The sequence below is a fragment of the Melozone crissalis genome, unplaced genomic scaffold, assembly GCF_028551555.1.
Source record: "Melozone crissalis strain CALT ecotype California unplaced genomic scaffold, PUWL_Pcris_2 ptg000039l_1, whole genome shotgun sequence".
Classification (NCBI taxonomy): domain Eukaryota; kingdom Metazoa; phylum Chordata; class Aves; order Passeriformes; family Passerellidae; genus Melozone; species Melozone crissalis.
The window spans coordinates 2,735,952-2,751,100 of record NW_026535817.1 but is presented as its reverse complement, the minus strand read 5'-3'; positions in this window follow the sequence as shown (position 1 = coordinate 2,751,100).

Below are 15,149 nucleotides of genomic sequence, written 5' to 3'. Positions count from 1 at the left end.
AGAAACCCAAACAAAACTTTCACTCTTCAGAGCCGGTCTTAAAGGCACAGAATATATGAATGGGGATACAAGCATCATAACGTCACCCCAGGAGACCCACGCTGCAGCAGGTGGATGCCTGTCCTGGCTCAGAGCAAATTTTGGAGAGAATCCCCATAGGGTTTCTTCTAGGAAAGCAGATTCAATTGGCCCCTCCTCACAACCAGTCCGGGAGAAAATACCTCCTTGGAGAAAAGTGGAAAAAAGCTGTTTATTAAACAATGAAACCTAAAAAATATTAAATAATAAAACCCCTTGCTGGTCCAAAAGAGATGACAAACTGAGAAAGTCCCTCCCCGGGTTGCAGCTGAGCTCACTCAGTCTCTGGTCAGTCCCTCAGTGCTGGCAATGTCGCAGGCCAGGCCCGGCCCGGTGGGCCTCAGGTGCAGCTGCCGGTGCTCTCCTGGGTGTTCAGGCCAGAGCAGGTTAAACAGCTCCAAAGAAAAGGGAACAAAACACAGTCCAGGGAACTCCTTTGCCTCGGCTAGCTAAACTAACTAAAAGCAAAGGAGAGCTCTGTCCCGCTGTCTGTCCATCCACAGACAGCACAGCCCAGGAGCAGGAATGTGGAGGAGTGAGTGCAGTGTCTGAAAACAAACTGCTGCTGCTTCTCTCCCACCTTCACTCTCTGGAACAAGGCTTAAAGGTGCAAAACTTATTATTCAACATAAACAAAACAAGATTATTTGGGATAAAAGCATCATATAGTCAACCCAGGACATTGCCTCAGAGGAAGCTGTGGACCCATGGGATGCCCACGCTGGAAAAATTTTCTGGCAGTGCCCTACAGAGCCCTGGAGTGAGGAGCCCACATTAGAGAACATTTTCTAGAAGGACTTATGACCCTGTGGGGGACCCAAACTGGAGAAGGCTGTGCCTGAAGGACTGCACCCCATGGAAAGGGAGGCAACTTGGAGTAGTTTGTGAAAATCTGTGTGGGATGGACTCATGCTGGAGAAACTCATAGAGAACACTCTCCTGTGGGAGGGACCCCATGATGAGAGAGGGGGTAGAGCTGGGAAGTAAGAAGGGGTTGGGAGAAAGTTTTTAAGATTTATTTTACTTCTCGTTATCGTGCTTGAATTTTGATTGGGAATACATTCAGTTAATTTCCCCAAATCAAGTCTGTTTTGCCCATGCCAGTAACCAGTTTACCATCGCTCTTGGTCCTTGTCTGAACCCTTTATTATGTTTTCTCTCCTCTATCTAGCTCTGGAGGGAGTAAGAGATTGGCTTTGATGGATGCCTGAAATCCAGCCAGGGCCAACATACCACAGCTAGAAGAAAAAGGGAAAAAAAGAGAGGTAAGTGGCTTTCAGGTCACTTCATGTTTTTTCAGAATAGCTGAGAGCTACATGTCCTCCCAGTTGCACTGATAATATTCCATTTTTCATGGAATTGAAGGAGGCATAATCAGAAGGTGGGGCAAGAGAATAGCTCATCTTTCAGGTTATTTTCCTTGAGATAGCCAAGACCTTTTCTAAATGGAGAAGTTAGTGGAATATAAGGTAAAGGTCTGATATTGAATTGCACTAAGTATCACTCACAACCTTCCTACCTTAGTGCTTGTTGGAACCCTGGATACTGAGAGTTTTGGGCTTTCTGTGATAAAAGGCACAGATCATCAAGACAACACTGCATTTGACCTGAGGCTGTGGAGAAGGCTCCAAAATTGAATGATAAAAGTGGGATTATGGGTGTTTAGATTAGAAGTGTGTAATATCACGTGGTGGAAAACCTAGAGTTTAAGGTTGTAGAATATAAAGATATATGTGAAGCAGATGGAGGTTTTAGGACAGAGGCTGGTCCTTGTTCATCTTCTTCTTCATGGGTTTGGGTGGTATTGTGTAATTGGACAGAAAAAATCCACATTGTAGGACACAAAGGATTAGTTATTGGGTTAAAAATAAAAACAATTTAGGTGTCATTTCTTAATTGGACAGTTTAGCCTTAAAAGACCTTGTTGAGAAAGACAGTTAGACATTTTGTAGCTTGTTAGTAGAATGCTGTAGACCTCACAACTTGTAAACTGTGATATAGATAAGAAATAATAAGCATTTGAGCCCAAACATTAAATATCGTCTCGAGCACTTTCAATCCCGACCTTGACAGAGGCAGAAAAGAAGCCAAGACCTGGCAAATGCTCTTAACTTGCACATGGGTAGAATCAGTATTACATGGTGCATGCCCAGCCTGGCTTGGGGACATGGCTTTTAGCAACAGATGTAAGCTGGAAACAAAGACAGAAAATGAGGCAGGTTCTAAGAAATATTTAAGATTTTCATCTTCTGCTGCATTTAATGAATGTCCAAGACGTAGATAAAAGGAGAAAAATGAAAGCTTTTCATTTTTCTCACTGTTGTTTAGATGTTTGAGATTTTAAATTGAGAAAGGAATAAAAATGACATTTACTTCTAGATTCTGCATGGTCAAAGCAAAACTTTGTCATATCAACCTAAGCTGCAATGAGCCTGAGGATGAAGGGTGAAGGACCACGTTTAAAATATGTAAGAATATTAAAATTATTAACTCACTTCTAATTTTTGTAATTATTGAATGAATTACTAAATCTTTCGCATTATTTAATGATTTATATAAAAAAATCTCAAAACCTCACCTGTATTAGTCACACACAAAATCCAGAAATATTATGTGAAAGAACTGTACACCAGGAAATGTTAGTAAAGAATAGCTATTTCAGGTATATTTACTCACAAAAACAAAATCTTCTAAGTTGTGACAAGTAACCAGAAAATAAAATATATAATTGACAAGCTCTCAGAATATGAATAAACTAATATCTTAACCATAATTGACAAGCTTCTTCACTAACAGTTAAATTACTCAGAAAATAAGTAACCAATATGTAAATATACAGCACAGAAAGAAATATACACTTTCACAATCTGAGTGCACATATCAAGAAATGTCTCTGAGTTTAGAAGACACAGGAAAGAAAGATTTAAGCAGTTATTGGACGTTCAGGGCACTACCTTCCAGATAAAAGGAAAATAAACTAGCACTGGGGACATTTCTAAATTAATGAAGTGAGCTTTTGTAGTTTATATAAATAAAAAAATAAAAATTTTAAAAAATCTAGTTTCTTCCCAAAACCCATCTGCAATATAATTAAATTCTGTGGTCATCACACAGAGATTCTGTAAAATCAAAGTACAGATGGTGGTTTATTACAAAATAACATAGGAGGCTTAGAATAGATGATACATTTGGTCATTTTTGCACATAAACTCCCTGATTAAGTATGAAAAATGTGAACATTTGTTTGTCTTGGAAAAACTGCTATTACTTGTCAAGCATGACCAATTAGGTATTACTAAACTGTTATCCCTATAATTAAGAAAAACAGCCATCTGTAAAGTCAGATTGGTTTTTGTGTGTTTGGTTTGTGGCTGTTTTCCCACTACCACCACCCCCTCGGCTTATAAATGTAAATTTTCTGGTCTGTTTTACTTATAAAATAGTAACAAAAAAAAAGAGCGAGATTGCTGATTGCAACAGGTCTTTGAAAATTCCCTAATTCTTCCTTTTTTCTCCTTTTTTTTTTTTTTTGTTTTCTCTCCTTTTAGCAACAGATGTAAGCTGGAAATAAAGGCAGAAAATGAGGCAGGTTCTAAGAAAAATTTATATTTTTCATCTTCTGCTGCATTTAATGAATGTCCAAGATGTAGATAAAAAGAGAAAAATGAAAGCTTTTCCTTTTTCTCACTGTTATTTAATTGTTTGAGATTTTAACTTGAGAAAGGAAAAAAAAAAAAAAAAGCTATTCACTTCTAGATTCTGTGGGGTTAAAGCAAAACTTTGTCATATCAACCTAAGCTGCAATTAGTCTTGCTTGCTATATTTCTATGTCAGTGTCAAGACATTTAGACTTTTTTGACATGGCAGTAAAAAGAAATGGACTAAGGACACTCTCCTAGTGTGCAGTTTTGCCAGCTCACAGTTTCTCCCTGAACCAGTTATTTTTTGTGTTAGATAGCTTTGATACCTTGTTTACTTGTGCTCAGAGAAGAGATGAGAGATGTAAAGAAGGCCTTCTGATGAAAACAAATACCTGAGATTGTGCCTTGCATGCAAAAAAAATTATATCTATTCAAGATAGAATTCCTGAGTTTTGAATGTTTCTTGCTGAAACTCTTGCATTGTTTCCAATTCCTTTATTCATTTGTCACACAAGACTGCTGCATACATTAGTGTGCCCAACGTGAGAAGCATTTTGATTTTATCATCAGTATTGTGCAGTTTACAGTGAAGAATACAGGCAGCAAGTTTGCATGGCATGCCTAAAATATCTCCTTTAGAGAAAAAAAAAAAAATTACAGTGGCTGTATAGCATCAGAACATGGCAATTTTGTCATGCACTGTCAAAAACAATTTAGGTAGCACTATTCTCTCCAGGTTTCTTATAAATAGTGTAAGAAAGAGTATTGAATTCCTGTGCTTCGTTAGCACAGAAAGTTCCTACAATGCTATAGAATTTTGAAGAGAGATATCTTTAAATATCCCTCCCTTCTTTCTCAATAAATTGAGATACAGAGGTTAGCATTTACTATGTATTAAAAGCAGTTCATTAAACAATGCAGAGTAACAGCTTGGAGTTTAGTTGGTAGCTATTAGCAATATTGTCTGTGAAGCAGCCTCTTGATTTAATTGGCAAACACGATTTTCTTTCACTTACAGGCAAAATTGGAACCTCTCTGCTTTCCAACAAGCTAAAGACTGTACCCATTCTAAAACAGGCATTATTTAACCTGCCTTATAATTAATGCAGAAAAATGCCACCTTACAGTCAGCTCAACCTCTTTGCATTAAAAAAATCATCAGCTGACAATCTTGGCTAACAGAAATCACTTTGAAAGTGATTTCTTTCTTGTGCCTCAAATTTCTGCTGTAAGAAGACACAAAATGTTGAGTCAAATGGTGAAGATGGTAGGCTAGATGGGGTCAATCAATCATGAATTATTAGGTTACAGGGATGTGCATGGTGACTGATACAATTCTTCTGAATGGTGAGACACACAAACCAAATCTCTTTGTGAGTTTACTAATGGTCTTTCTTCCATCCTGCCCTTAGCTGTTCTTATAACTCATTGCTTTCCTCACTAGAAAAGTGTTTTCTTTCTGCCCTTGCATACAATTCTGTCATCATGGCCACTGTGTAAAATTTAATCTCTGAAGGAAAGAAATTTTATATAAAACTTGAGCTAAAATACATAAACTTCTAAACTATATTGGTGACTTTAGCATATTTGAGATAAAAAAGCCCCTATCTACAATACTGTTAGGAATATTAACTCAATATTGTCATTAATAAATAACGATGTAGAAAATCGTAAAGAAACATTCCATTAAAAGATGAAAGATAGAAACACTTCTAACCATATAATTAGATTTCATTCTTTTAGCTATAAAGTTCTCTGTGCATCTCAGCTGTGACCTTGAGAAGCAAATATAAATTGGTATGTCCACACCCAACCAGCAGCAGCTGCTTGGAGCAAGAACACAAGAACAGACAAGGTTTTAGTGACTCTTTCCCATGCGGAACTGCGCAGACCACAATGGTGAGCAGTTTAAGGACTTTCTGAGATGGTGTCCCCTTCATTCAGATTTAGTCTTAAAACAGATATATAAAAACATCATCTTTCATCATTTTGTTCACAACTGAATAGGAGAAATGAAAATTCGTCAGCCAATTTGCACACACCTAATATGTAACCTACAAAAAGGATATGTAGATGATACTTTTGTTATTACAATAACTTGGAAGTTTAGCATCGCCACTACAACCTGCAGAAATAAAAATTTTGTGCTGTCTTTGTACCCCTGTGCAAGCAGCAAAGTGTCCTGGATCTTTGCTAGGGCAAGAAACAGTACAGAATGTTTCTCATTATTATGAAAACTTCCTCACATACACCTACTGAAAATCAAAAGTTTAACCCCAAGTTTAGCCCCTGGGACTCTCTACATTTTAAGTATCCTTCTTGAGTTATATTTACTTTCACATACTTAGAATCCCAAGCTTTTGACCATTTCTGGGGTCAGTGTTTTTCACCTGCTCTCATTGATGGCAGCCTCCAGCTGGGAGGTCGTCAGAGCATGATGGGAGCAGAATGGGAAATTTCATTTTAAAAGTGAAAATGGAATGCAATATTTTCTTTTGAACAGAACTCATCATGCAATTGTAGAAGCAAATTTCATCTGTGGCTTCTGTTAACTTCCTTATAGTTCCCAGTCTTCCATGTGACAGGAGAGACATCTAAATCTCCCTGCAGAGCTGACTACAATCAGAATATGTCAAAAAGACAACCAGGGATTGTTTAAACATTGCATTTGCTTTTAAACAGCATTACACTCAAATGCAGAAAGAGGCATCTGTCTTTCACTCCTTTCAACATCTCTACAGGCCTCAGACTCACACTTTTCAAGAAAAGCACTGTCCCCCCTGAGGGCTATTACATACTTCAAAATCTACAAAGCAGGGCATAGGTCATGAAAACAATAATTATTTTAACAAAAAATGTTGTCTTTCCCCCCTCCAACGTTTTGGACTACTTCAGTGAAAGGCTAGAGCTAAAAATATTTTGTTGACATCATAATTATTACAATTAGATTCAATTTTCTTTTAATGCTATCCTGTCAAGCCATGTCTCTTCCTTTAGGAGTTTCAGGCTATTGCCTATTCATGCAGACATTTATTATACTCCTGAATGAGTTACAGACTATTTTCAGAGAAAATTCTGATATGGATTACAAGCATGGATTCAATAGATTCTAAATAAAGTGTAACAATTTGTTTAAAATAGGACTTAAAATAAAACCAGCTCCCAATGTCACTGTGCTGATGGACTACATAGCACTTGCACCTTGTAATGAGCACACTCAGTTCTAGCAGAAAGCCTGCAGGGATTAATGAAAAATTACCAGAGCTTTCATTTAAACTAGAATTTTACTGGACAGCCAGGTCAGACAATGTGCTTCAAATGCAGAATTAAAAAGTGGGAAAATAATTCAAATGCACATAGAAGGACATAAAATAGAAACCTTTTCTCTTTTTAATACATGTAGGTTTACCAAGTGTTATGAAGAATCCAAGAATTGGAACCTCTCTGCTTTCCAACAAGCCAAAGACTGTACCCATTCTAAAACAGGCATTATTTAAACTGCCTTATAATTAATGCAGAAAAATCCCACCTTACAGTCAGCTCAACCTCTTTGCACTAAATATATTTTCAGCTGACAATCTTGGCTAACAGAAATCACTTTGAAAGTTTGTTTTTTTTCTTGTGCCTCAAGAATTGTAGCATTTTTTTGGAAAGGATAGAAAATATTCTCCCTTATGCCCAAATCTCTCTGACACACCCTGTACTGATGCTCCCAACAGTGCCACAACAAATCTCAAACATCCAACTACAGTGTCCAACAATGTTTATTACAGATTCCATACTCGTAGACATCCATAAAATTCCATTTTACTATAATAATTTTGTGAATAAAGCAGGAGCTACCTTCCTGCCATTGTGTATATATTCATATACTGTCACATATACCATGAATTTTGAGTCTGGTCATACCCTTGTCAGAGGCTTTTTAAAATCAGACTTGGACTGCACACCTGGCATGAATTGTCATGGTCAGATTAAAATATTAGAGGGCAGAGGAAAGTCATATTGAAATTAACAGCCTTACAATAAATACTAATAAAATAAGTAGTCTTATATGTAAGGGAGCAGAGCAGGAATTCAGGACTTCAGAAGACTCACAGAGCTTAGACTACCCAGACTTGGAACAAAAGGAAGAAATGACTGAATTTGCAGAAAATCTGGAATATATACTACAGTTATTAGAGAGTGCAATTTCCTATTGGCAAATAACGTACAGAAATCTTTAGGATAATACTTTCCTTTTGTGACTGATTTCCATGAAAGGTGACAATTTGCAAGATTCTACTGCTTGTAAATCTCGTTAGCTGAGTGGAAATGGTCTGAGCTGTTGACTTTACCACTCTAAATGGCACTGCCTGTGTGCTGGCCTCCCCAGCAGCCAGTCTGAGATGCTTCCAAATCACTTTTCAACAAACATAGAAAGTTACATATAAAAATTCTGTTAAGGACATCATTAATCTGCAAAGTCAAGGACTGAAAAATGAAGAAATGCAAGAATTACCACTGACTTTGCACTTTTAATTCCCTGTACCCCCCCCCCGCCTGCATGCATTTTGATACACTTTTTAATTATTTAATTGCATTTTGTGTAGGATGGACAGTGCTCAAAGGATAAATTAGGGTTAGATAGTGAATGAAGCTGTCATCTGAGGGACTTCTGCTTTAGTTGATAGAAAAATTGTGAGGTATAAACTGAATATGCATTCAGTCATTTACCAGGAGGACAGGTTTGATAAGTTATTTAACATTCAGACTGGCATGTTGTTTGTCACTCAGCTGATGTGGACAACATTGCAGTGACTAATCTCCCATTGCAATCTCTCATCTTCTTAATTAGAAAAAATGTAACAATATTAAAATGAATGAATTAAGGTGAAAGAGAAAGAATAAAATGTGGACAGATGTTAAGCAATGAAAAAAATTTGTCATAAGACTATTTTAATATTTCTTTCCATGCAGGTAATCATGGGTTTTTTCCTGTAAGAAAATAAAAGTACTCTAGCATTATTTTGTTCAATATGTTCAATGTCAGCATTAATGTTAGAAAGTGGGGTTTTTTGAGGGATGGTTTGGAGTAAAATAAGGTATTTTGAAGGCAGATTTTGACTTCTGAAACAAGTCTATGCCTTCATGGAAGAGGTGATTATACTTCTGAATATACTTGGAGGGTAAATTCCATGGATTGTACCATGTATTCTGAAATCAGAACCCACCTTTGCAGAGGTTCACAAGGGATTTTTACCTCTAAATTTAAATAGACGCTATGGGAATACCTAAAGATGTTAAGCATATATGACTTTGAACCTCATTTTGCAAAACTAGCAGAAAATCTGGTGGTAAATAGGATTACAACAGCTTCCCCTTTCAAAAGTCACCAGAGCATCACAAAGAGGCAGAACGTCCAACATGAGGATAGAACACAAAATAGAAAGAACTAATATTAATTTCCTAGACTGCCAACAGAAACAGTAATTGAAGCTCAAAATAATTTGTGCCATCTTTTTTCTTTTTTTTTTGTGTGAGTACAATGTGGGATGGTAGAGCTGAAAGAAGCAAGGTGGATTTCATGATTTTTGATTTAAAAATCGAATCCAAACAACTCCTTCAAACCCAGTTATGGCAAGACTAGATGCCTTTCTTCTTCCCAAATTGTAGTACAGCCCAAGTCAAAACTGAGTTGTTAAAATTGAGGATAAGATGTTAGTTTGGCACTAATATGACATTCAGATAACTCAGATGTATCTGGAACAGTGTGAGATGCTCTGAAATGTCTTATTTGTCCCATTAGTTACTTTGAACAAATAGGGAGTTGCCTCTTGGAGATGTTCTTTTTCTTCACAATTTTCTCACACTGTATGTCAATATATCTCCTAATAATTTAAACCACTTTAAGCATAAAAGTCCTGCATTGTTAGCAAATTTTTCTTTTTTAAAAAGCATTAGAGTCCCTGCTTCTTTAAAGGTTAAAATATTCTGAAATTCTGGAAAAATGATCCATCTGAGTATTGATCTCACCGTTTTTCATAAAACCTGTGGTAGAATGTTCTTAGGTAAATTACACAGTCAGAGTTGAGTTCATTAGGGTCAGTTCTCTGAAATGGGGCCAAGCCTCTAATATGCAAACTTCTGTGGCAGCACTATTATTGGACAGAGGTTGTGAGAAGAATAAAAATTATTTTGATTTTCTAGCAAGTGAGAAAGGTCAATGGCATATATTTTGTACAACATATAAGGTACTTTACTCAGTTCAAACTGGCACTAAAAGGAAAAAAATAAATGTTTTGGATAAATGTTAACATTACCTACATCATATTTAGAAAAAATATAAAAATCATCAATCTCCTTGATCAACTATCCAGCAGTGCTTTTCTTATTTCCTTAAATTACTTATACAATGCTATTATTTTAGAGCACTTATTATTTCACAGTATTTATTCTTCACTGATGTCTACTTCAAGGATATCTTCTCCCTGATAAGTAATTAAGGCTTTTATAATCTTTGTATATAGGTGTTGTTTTGGGTTTTCACCCTCTCTACTCTCCAAGAAATAGCTTTAACTTGAAGGAGAAATTATAAACTTCAGAAAAAGACTGGGGATCTGAATCTAATGTAGCTTTGGAGGATTTGTTTTGTGTACTCTTTACTAGTACAGTTTTGCTCCTTCAAAACAATTACTGAAATTCATGATGAAATAGAAGAATGCAGTTATTATGTCAAAGACATTGATAATTTCTGTGCCAGACAGATATGGAAAACAGGATAAAGACATAGGAAAAAAACCCATATCTGTGCTCACCTGTAATGCTGGGATGGTGAAATACTGTTTAGAAACCAGCTAAACTTTGAAAGGCCTTGTTAAAGTCTAATCTGAGTATTTGCAGCATTTCTGCATAATGATGCCAGTGGGATTGATCTATTCTGAAATACAAACTCTGGGGTTTTTTCTTTTTAACAATGGGGATATGACAGATACCAGTACATGTTATAGCAATAACTATAATGTAATTGTTATTAGTATAAAGAAAACTGAGAAGGGGAGAAGTGGAAGAAGCCCAGGTTGTTTTTTTTTTTTTTTTTATTATATACTGAGAAGTTAGGGATTTCTACAGAATTATATTTCCTCAGTTTTCAAGGTGAGAAAAAAAAATTTATTATGAAATAATAATTTTTAAAAATTAAAATGGTTGTTTTACTTCAATTTTATATTTTTGCATCTGCCTAACAGATACAAAGTGCTTTCTAAAAAAGGGGCAATCTTTGAATACAGAAAAAAATTTAATTATTTTAATTTCAGAACTAGAGACTTAACTAAAACAAATTATTTTTTTCTTTTCTAAAAGAAATGAGATAAATCCAATTGACACTGAGAGGCAGCTTTTGTTTTTTGTAGCATCTGCATATTTTCCTAGAAAATTATTCATATTTATATCTCTGCTTTGAGTATTAAGTTCTAAGAACATCTCTAATACCTTCAGAAGTTTCTACCACTTGAAGTTGAAATTTTATTTCTTGAATTTACATTCCTAAGCATTTGACTATCAGAATTTGCTCTCAGAACCAAGCAAGAAACCTGTCGAAAATGAATGAATAATTGAGGAAGAGGCTTGCATCTCCCCTAGAGAATGTGGTACCTTATCTGCTGCACAGAGCACACGTACAACACGCTGACATTGTTTTCCCATTTGGAAATCAATAGATATATACCTCTGTCATCAAGGACAGATGCTGGGACCTCATCCCTCCTCACATTAGCCCTCATCAAGCTGCTTAAGTCTGCAAAGATGCCAATTAGTTTCTGAAAGGGAAATTCACTGTGTGCCCATAATAACCTCACACGCCAAGCCTGCCAATCAATACTGACATCACGCCGTGTGTTTCATTTGTGTTGATACATGGATGAAGATCACTAACTGAGTCTGAAAAGAAATAGGGGGGACTTGTTAAAATAGTGCCTTTTAAGAGTCCTTTCCCCCTAGCAAATGACAACTTTAATAACCCTCTAACAAACAGAAGATTTTATCAAGTGAATGGTACCTGGTTCCTTAGGATCAGTCTGAATTTTATTAAAAGTCCTGTTTGCTAAAGCCTAGATGCCCTCTTCATATTTTAAAAGTTTTGAAAACTCCTACTTCTTCCATTAAAAATAGAAGCAAATAAAAGTGAAAGCCTAAATTTTGCATTCCTAAAACCATGGTTAAATAATTAACTGAGAGATAACCGAGAAATTGAGTCTTGGCAAACATGACCCCAGGTCTGAGCACACTTAAATAGCTGAACAGGATTATTTAGCAAAGACTTTATGAAGCAGCAAAACAGATGACAAACCTAATTTGTCACTGAAGGTCTTGCTGGCACTGGTGCAAAGTGGAAAGAAAACATTCCCAAAATACACTATATCACACACTTGCAGAAGGCTGTTGCTTGGTGGTCACCTCATGGGTGTAGAATGGAAAATCTGGTATTCAGGTATTTTCATATGTTCCTTTCTTTGCTGATTCAGAAATATTACCATCATGTTTGCTACACAACAGCTAGCTTTTAATGCCACAGGCTATGAATAGCAATGAAGATTGAAGTTTAAAAAAAAAACGTGTGGGTTTATATTATTTCTACTTTTGAAGGCTGAAGAAGCAATAAAGTACAGAAAATGATAGCATACCGAAAATATATAAAGAGATCAGTTTTCAAACTCTTTTGCCATCTGCCACCTGATGATGATTAATTGTGCGCAGGCTGTGATTAGGAATAATCACTGTTTTAAAAACAACAGATAAAGAAAAAGCAGTAACATGGCATTTCAATAGCATAGGTGTACCACTGGCTATGATTTCCAGCAGTCTTTCTCAGGAACACTGAGTTTTACTGAGAGAGCACATATCACCTACAGGCTCCTTTTCCTAGGAAATTTGTCTTTCTCCTTGTCTTCTAGAGATGCACAATGTATTTTTACAATTGACTAAGGAACCAGCAAGATTCTATTGTTTGTCATAGAGCTTGTCTGCTGAGAGAAAAAAAGCTCAAGTGAATCTATTTTTCTTTTTTAATGATTCAAAAGAACATGTTACAAGACCATCTGTTAGCTGCATTGGCTATCCAGTCAGCATCTATTTTCAAAACTACTTGTCTGGCAGAAGGTATCACAAATACTCTCCTTGTTCATGTTGCATGTCAAAAGTAAAGATGAAGGCAGCAGATAGCTCTGCTAAAAAACCAGCACTGAATGCTAAAAAAAAAAAATCAGCTCTGAATGTTGGTGATGGACTAGATGTAGAGCGTTAAAATGACATCATCCACAACCCTACTACCCTAAATGGGAGCTTTAAATAGTGATGGGCTCCACGGCAGGGTGTGGGGCACTGTCATGTGGGTTGCTCTTCTGGTGGCTGCTAAAGTCAACTAAAGAGACTACAGATCACTTTCAGAGCATAGAAGTTTATCTGAGAAAATGAATAATTTCACCTTAAACAACGTGTGTTATAGTAGCAATTTCTAATATAGCATCTTGAACGGAAGCAAAAAAAAAAAGACACTTTTTTCTTTTGTAGAAATGAGGACCTTAATTATAGAAATCAATAGACCTTATTTGCTTTTACAACTTATTTGTTTTTACACTTTATTTGTAAGTTGTGGGACAAAAGGTTACCTAGCTGCTGTATTTTCATCAAATAACTTTGAAGAATACCTACAAATTACTCTCCCACTCTAAGAGTTAAAATTAAACCCTAAAATACAGTGTTAGATAATGCCTTTTACTGTATATATACGATGTTGTTAGAGTAAAATGCAGGTAGATATATTTATTCTACATCCTACTATCCTGCTATATCCTACATATTTCAGTGACAGTGTATCTTTAACACATTCATTTTCTAAAACATTAATATTATTATTTTAACTGCAGTTATATTCAGTTACAAATACAAAATTCTTTCTGTCGGCTTTATCCTGCTTCATGTATTTTTTTTTTTAATTTTAAGTAGCATATTTTGCATTGCTTGCCACAGCATCTTTCTAGGTATTTTCATATTTTTCATAAGTTCACTATTTGGTACCCTTTAGACAAGCTGCACAAATATTCAGTGACAGCTATGCATGAAATATTGATGTTTTCTGTTTCTTATCTAAACTGTTTTCTGAGAAGGATAAAATACAAAATTATTCTGTACAGTTGAAGACGTTGCTAAAAACCACAAACCAAATAACCTCAAACAAATACATCCAAGAATTTCTGTGTCAAAATGAAATGCTGTGAGCTTGTCTTTAGCTAAACATATTTAAATGTATATATATATATATACATATTCTGTCTCCCCTTTTCACTTTAAAGGATTTGCCCATTTCATTTCAATGAAATGAAATAAATATTGAATAAATTAATAAATTTAATTGATGATCAGTTCATCAGTGTTTATGCCCTATAGCCCCAAAAGTTTCAGGTGACAGAGCAGCAAAATGATTTCTGGAGGTCAAAAACTAGAATTTAACTCTGTGAATCAGTACACACTTTAACTGCACATTACAGGTTGTAGCCTCATATTACACTCAAGAGAATTAACTGTAGTAAGGGAGGGGACAAAAAAAGGTGAGAGATCAAATAAAGTTCATCAAAATACAATTTTTGAGGATGGATTTGTGACAGTGGTCACAGGGATTCTTGGACGAGGAAAGAGGATCTGACTCCATGTTTCAGAAGGCTTGATTTATTATTTTATGATATATATTACATTAAAACTATACTAAAAGAATAGAAGAAAGGATTTCATCAGCAGGCTAGCTAAGAATAGGATAGCAAAGAATGATAACAAAGGTTTGTGGCTCGGCTCTCTGTCCGAGCCAGCTGGGCTGTGATTGGCCATTAATTAGAAACAACCACATAAGATCAATCACAGATGCACCTGTTGCATTGCACAGCAGCAGATAATCAATGTTTGCATTTTGTTCCTGAGGCCTCCCAGCTTCTCAGGAGGAAAAATCCTAAGGAAAGGATTTTCCATAAAAGATGTCTGCAACATGGATTGAATCCTGCAAATGCTGCCCGTACTATCAGAGAAAATGATAGGCAACACTGGCCATTTCTAAATTGGGAAATCCAAAACCATTACTAGACATATGCCTTCTCACTGATCCTTGGCAGCTAAACACTTATTATGGCTCCCAGGCTGTGAGGCCCAACAGATTAGAATGGCTCTGCTATTTACTGTTCAGCATGACATATATTTTGAGCTTTATTCTACCATCCATGGGTTCTTGAAATTTCAGCTGTTCTTGAATTTTCAGCTGTTCTCCCCAACAGAGAAATCTTTCAGGATTGATAGGCTCTGTTAGTTTAGAGAGCTTTCCTAATCATAATATGCTTTATTTAAGGGAATCTTAGAAGTTGATGGGCTTAATCAAAAAAAGCATCCATGCTGTTGTGCTGGTTTTGACTG